We start from the raw sequence: 6,325 nt of genomic DNA on the forward strand, positions 1-6,325 counted from the left end.
GGCGGGGCCCCCAGTGGGGCCGCGGGGCGGGCGGGATGCGGGTTGACTGCGCCGCGCGGAATTCCGTTCCGCATCCCTTAGCCTTGGAAACTGACAGCCAGGCCGGCCTTTCCTGGCGCAGGCCTGTGACCGACCCAGAGGCCGAGCCCTGCGGGGTGTCTCAGTGGCGCCCCTGCTCCCTGGTGCCACTTAGTAGCAACAGTGATCCTCGCTCGGGGGACAGTGTTGCTGGTGCTCCGGCGCACTTTGTATCCGCCAGGTATCCCACGGGCCTCGGAATAGAAACTGTTGTTATAAAAGAAGGAAGCAGTGTGGACGGAGGGCTGTGAAATGGTCTCCCGGACGTTAGAGTGAAAGGGTCGCTCCGTTGATAAGCAGTATGTTTAGTGACCTCCACTGCCCGCTTGGCACCTCGTTGCTCAGGAGCAGAGGTTCACGCTGAGGACCTGCCTCGCACGGCTCACGTCGGAGCAGCGGCGGCTCCCTCCCGCTGGAGAGCGCAGGAGGGCTTCCCCGGCGAAGTGATGGCGAATGGGAACCGGAAGGACTTGTCCACAGCACATCCATCTGCTTTTAAGTCTGTTTCTGTGGAACTATTTTACAACTCTGTGCGCAACTGATCGACAGGCAAATTCTGCCCTCTCTGCTGGAGGTTCAAATAACCCAGGACTCCCCACATTGTAGAAAAACGCAGTTTTTGCCTCCATTTTCATATTCATTTCTGTATACCTGACCTGTAAATGTGTCTGCTCTTTAGATTTCCTTTTGAATCAGTTGTAACATCTTCCTATTCCTCAATGAGTTAAATAAAACCTTTAACACATGTTCATTTTTATATGTGTACTGACAAGAACGTGCCCAAACTTTAGGCTTGGGTCCCCCACTTGTCTGAACCGTCTTTTCAAATAGGCCTCATTCGCGGGCGTCTAGCCACTTTCCAAGAATCCTGCCAACATTGATATCTGGTCAGCCTGGCCTGCCTTTAGCAAAAATCTTATGTCTGTTTAGCAAGACTCTCCCTACCCTCAATGTAATTTTCTACTCGCTGATCCTCTGGTTCTGCTCATTGAGTATACATACCCACTTGTCCATACTATACTCAGAATTGAGCCCAATCTCTCTCAGATTGCAATAATCCTGAACAAAGTCTCCTTTCGTGTCAGAATAATTTTTTCTTTAACCGTGTGTGAGTCAGAATTTTACCTTTTTCTGAAAAGTATCTTCTAACAGATGAATAGTCTTCTGGGCAGAGGAAACCATAAGGGCAAAAGCCTGGAAATGGGGGAGAAATTAAGGAATTGGGGAAATTAAAAATGGATCAGTAAAGCTGGACTATAGAGTGAAGAGAATAGTGAGATACGGGACTGGCTGGTAAATAGATACTAGATAACGAAAGACTTCATAAACCACGTTACAGGAGTTGGGTTTATGCTGAGGGCAGGAGGAAGGCATTAAAGTGCTGGGACCGGCAGCCCAAAGGTCAGAGCTTTAGGAAGCTTGCTCGGCTGGAGCATTAATTGGAAGCAGAAACCCCACTTAGGAGGTTCCTGTAGAAAACTAAGTGAGATGAAGCGTATGCAACGTAAGGTGTTATTAGTGAGACCAGAGGGAAGAGGTGCTAAATTACTAGTCAGGTAGACTGAGGCATGAGGAAATGACTCTACTCTCGTTCTAACTAGCCTGTGTCTGAATTTCCAGTCCTGCAAAAATGCCTGTTTATACATCAAACCTGCAGGTAACCCTCTGGTTATCCCCTGAAGGACTAAAGAAAGAATGCTCATGTTTGCTTATCCGAGCTACCTGACCCTATCGTTCCAAACACTGGTCATGCAGAGGACGGCCATCCGGAGTAGTGCAGAGGCTGAGCCTGGGGCTGATTCTTCTCAAGAGTGTACTTTTCACTATAAGAACTCTGAACTTTTCTCTCTACTTTGCAAACTCTAATACTATACCCTTAGATAAGTCTTTGTCATTTATTTCTAGCCAAAGCCTTCTGTTTTATTTGGGGGGGTTGTTTGTTTTTAAATCTGAAATAGGTCTTGGAGATACAGGACCACCTTTTCTTAACTTTGCTTTATGTTTTTGTTTTTTTTATATATTTTATTGATTTTTTACAGAGAGGAAGAGATAGGGATAGAGAGTTAGAAACATCAATGAGAGAGAAACATCGATCAGCCGCCTCCTGCACACCTCCTATTGGGGATGTGCCCGCAACCAAGGTACATGCCCTTGACCGGAATCGAACCTGGTAACTTTCAGTCCGCAGGCCGACGCTCTGTCCATTGAGCCAAACCAGTTAGGGCAACTTTATGTTTTTTTAATATATTTTTATTCATTTCAGAGAGGAGAGAAGGAGAGAGAGAAAAACATCAGTGATGAGAGAGAATCATTGATTGGCTGCCTCCTGCACACACCCTACTGGCGATCGAGCCCACAACCCAGGCATGTGCCCTTGACTGGAATCAAACCTGGGACCGTTCAGTCCACAGGCCTATGCTTTGTCCACCTGAGCCACACCAGCAAGGGCAAAGCCCTGGTTCTAAGGAGCCCCCTGTGTCGTGGAAAGGATGATGTAGATCATTGCTCCTCCGTGGTGCTCTGTTCCTATAAAACTGCCTGTCACCTTCGGTCCTCCCTCTCTACCTGCCACCTGCCAACAACTGCCCTACATCCTGTTTCCAAGAACTTGCATCTCCACTCCATTTCACCCTGGCCACACCCAGGTTTTGCTCCATTTTTGAAAATTTATATTCTAATATTCTGGTTTCCACCACAACCTCCTGCCTTTCTATATTCTGAATAAATCCCAGGCCCCCAGTGACCCCTCATGACAGACGCCAACGCAGTAGAAGAAACCCAGCCTTGTAGTAACAAACTAATTCAAAATAAGGGGGGGAGGGGTGTGATGGCATGTGCCAGGGGATAGGGGAGGCCGGGGGAAGGTCAATGGGGAAAAAAAGGAGACATATGTACTACTATTTGTAATACTTTAAACAATAAAATTAAATTTAAAAAAAGAAAATGAATAACAATCCTAAAATAAGTTAAATCTCTATTCCGTTTCTCAAGGAAAATCAGTGGCGGGGGGATGGAGCAGGAGCACGTGTGGATGTACACTTCAAAGTCTAAAACTCTGTCTCCCCATCAACATCTCCCGCTCAGATGGGACCTGCTCAGCGCCTTTAGTTCACCTCCAGCTTTGCGCCTGCTCTCATGTCATGCTGGTTTTGTGTGACAAAGAAAAACTAGGAGCTGAGCCAGTGGAACTGCTTTCTTCCTCCAGCTCCCCTCCTCTCCAGTAGCCCAGTGCCAGCATCACTCCGGAAGTGGAGGCGACACCTCAGCAGGAGCTCTGTGTCCCCTCTGTGTGTGTGTCCGGGGAGGAGGGAGCTCTATCAGGCACTCACCACACAGGTCACCTAACTCCGCTCCCCGACTGTGAACTCAGGACAGGGACCAGGTCTTCCCCTGAATAGAACCCAGACCTTTGGACACACATTCTACAAAATAGCCATCTTGCTAGTAGTTCCGACCTGAGGGCTGGTATAATTGTTGTTCCTTATGCTAATACAGGAGTGGGCGGGGCCAAGGAAGAAGAGATTGGAGGGGAAGGGAATCCCAAGGTAGGACACTTCCTGGAAGCCAAACACAGGGCCAGGCATTCACATCATATATTCTTAAGTCTGACCTCTCCATATGCAGGCAACAGACCCATTTCACAGTGAAGAAACAGGCTCACCGAGATGGGGCAATTTAAGATCACATCAAAGCTTGCATTCAGTCTGACTCCAAAAACCTGTACCCTTTCCAGATGCTGTGACAGTGTGATTTGACTTCACTCTGTAACCCAATGGCTTATTTGTTGAACAAATAAATGGGATAAACAGTCCATTCTAATTAGGAAATTATGTCAATAAATATATTTTTCTCAGACCCACTTTCAGGCCAAAATTCTCATATTTCCTGCTTCTCAAAGCTTATTTTCATCTATGTTATCAAGAGAATGTGCTAGTGTATCTGTATGTAGTTGGACATGTGTGTGTCATGTGTGTTGTATTTTACAGGGTTTGTAGGGCCTGTTGCTGGCCATCCAGGCTGCGGGAGACCAGAAATCTACCTCCCGCCCTGCCTTTCCCTCCAAAGGCTGCATCCTAGGCCTTCCCCATGGAAGGCCCTGTCTGGGGAAGTTGTTCACAAGGTGGGCCTCCTCCCTCCCCTTTCTGAGGTTTTGAGAACTGGTGACTTCCCTTGCTGTCAGCTGGCAAGGCTTTGGGCAGTGACTAGCTTCCCCCAGCAACAGTCAATGGGAGACGGATTTGATTGGTTCAGAAGCATCCTCTTAACCAATAAAGTGTCAATACGTTGAATTCTACTTTCTTTCCCCCTCAAGCCCTGGACAATGAGATGCTGGTTTTGTCACTTACTGTTGATCTTGTGTTTTAGAAAACAAAATACTGTGATACTATATGGAGATTGAGAAATGGGGCTGAGATGGGGTGGGTGTGGAATGAGTAGCCCGTCCCACAGCACCCCCAGAAACTGACTCCCCATTCCCCACAGAGGTAGTGGTTGGACAAATGCCCAAACTCCTCTCTTCGAACCACAGAAGCAGAGACTCTCAGGGGCAGAAAGAGCGTCAGGAACGGGCCCAGTTATTGCTTCAACCTCAAGCACAGGACGCACTCGCCTCCCATACGTGCTTGTCTGAACTCACGTGGACTTCTCCCCGCACAGGCCCTCCCTGCTCAGCAGCCCCCGTCTTCCTCTCCAGCCATCCTGTCTCTTTTCCCTCTAAAACCCCATGCTTGTCTCACCGCCTCTGGGCCTCCTGCTCTCCCTGTTGGCCTCCAGCTCGGCCCAGGAAGGCAATGTGGGGAGCCTGGGGAGATAAGCTTGCTTGGCTCTTGTAGGCAGGCAAGCACTCCCCACCCCTAGCAAGACGGAGCTGGACCCTGACTTCAGGGCACGAGGCTGAGTCCATAGCCTGGGTCTGGGAAGGGAGGTGGGGGTGAGCCCTCCAGGAGGGTCAGGCCTTCCTGGGAATGAGGGCCAGCTGCCCATTGCGTCTCCTCTCTCCTCCCACCAATCACAGAAGTAGCCAGGGCTCAGGCCCTTTCTGGGAAAAACTTCTTTGTGCCAGTCAGAGCCCTACTTCCTGGTAAAGTCACACAGGACGGTCATTTCCAAAGTGAATGGCCCTGCGTGGGAAGGGCCGTCAGGGTTCCCGGTGCTCAGGGCCGGGCCTGACTCACCCCCCCACCGCCCAGCAAGCTGGCTCCTCTGCACGCTCCTCACCATCCAGCTCTGTGCCGGCTCCTGGCTCCTCCTCATGGAGCTTAATCCACAGCCTCCTGGAAGCAGAGAGCTCCGCAGTCATGACTCAGGTCCTGGGGGTCTGGACTGGTGGTCTAGCCTCGCTAACTAGATGGAACAGCTGAGGTCCTGCTGGCCTTGGCCCACTGCAGGGAAGGGGCGCCAAGCACCACAGTGGGATCCTGTGTACTGGAAGGAAGAGGGGGGCGTGCCCTGTTCCCATGGCTGCTGAGGACACAGGGGACACGGAGGTGGCCGAAAGCACAGGCACTGAGGCACAGCCTGGAACACACCGGGTCAGCCCTGCCCCGCCCTGGGGAGCGCAGCACACACAGCCACCCCCCAACACCCGCCACAGCCTGCCAGAGCCAGCTCCCCAGCTGCTATGGGCTTACCTCTGCCACCCCCACCTCAGGGACTCCTCCCACCTCCACACGAGTCCCTTCCCCCTCGCTAGCAGTGCCGCAACTGCCAGGCAAGATTCCAAATTCTTGCAGGGTCCACCCTCACCCTTTCCCAACCTGTTCCTGCACAACACACTGGAGCGCAAGTCGCCTGCTCAGAAGCACCCTCTGCCCTTGGAGGGAGTGTTGCCTCAGGCCCCTCCCCTGCCTTCCACCAAACCGCACTCCATTCTTATTAAATTCCATGCTGGCCTGATGTCTTCAAAGAGGCTGGGCTTACACTGGTTGATTCTGTGGAACCGTCACTCAACAGTCATAACTGTAACCTCTCGCCTGGGTATAGCCTTCACTATTCTGAAAAACTGTCACACTGGTTCCCAGAACACCCGTGGGAACTGTATAACGAGCTCCCTCGCACACATGAGCAACCTGAGGCTCAGCATCGGGAGTTCCCCGACTCTAATAAGATGAACCTGCGCTCAAAGTCAGACTCCCCCAACTCCTGCTCCAGAGCACTTTCTGCCCCCAACGAGCCCCACTGCTGAGGGCTTGTTTTGTCCAAGTCGCTGTTCTTGGGATCTTTGCACCTTCACGTAGCTACTTATTGT

This window comes from Plecotus auritus, assembly GCF_963455305.1.
Source record: "Plecotus auritus genome assembly, chromosome: 12".
NCBI classification, from domain to species: Eukaryota; Metazoa; Chordata; class Mammalia; order Chiroptera; family Vespertilionidae; genus Plecotus; species Plecotus auritus.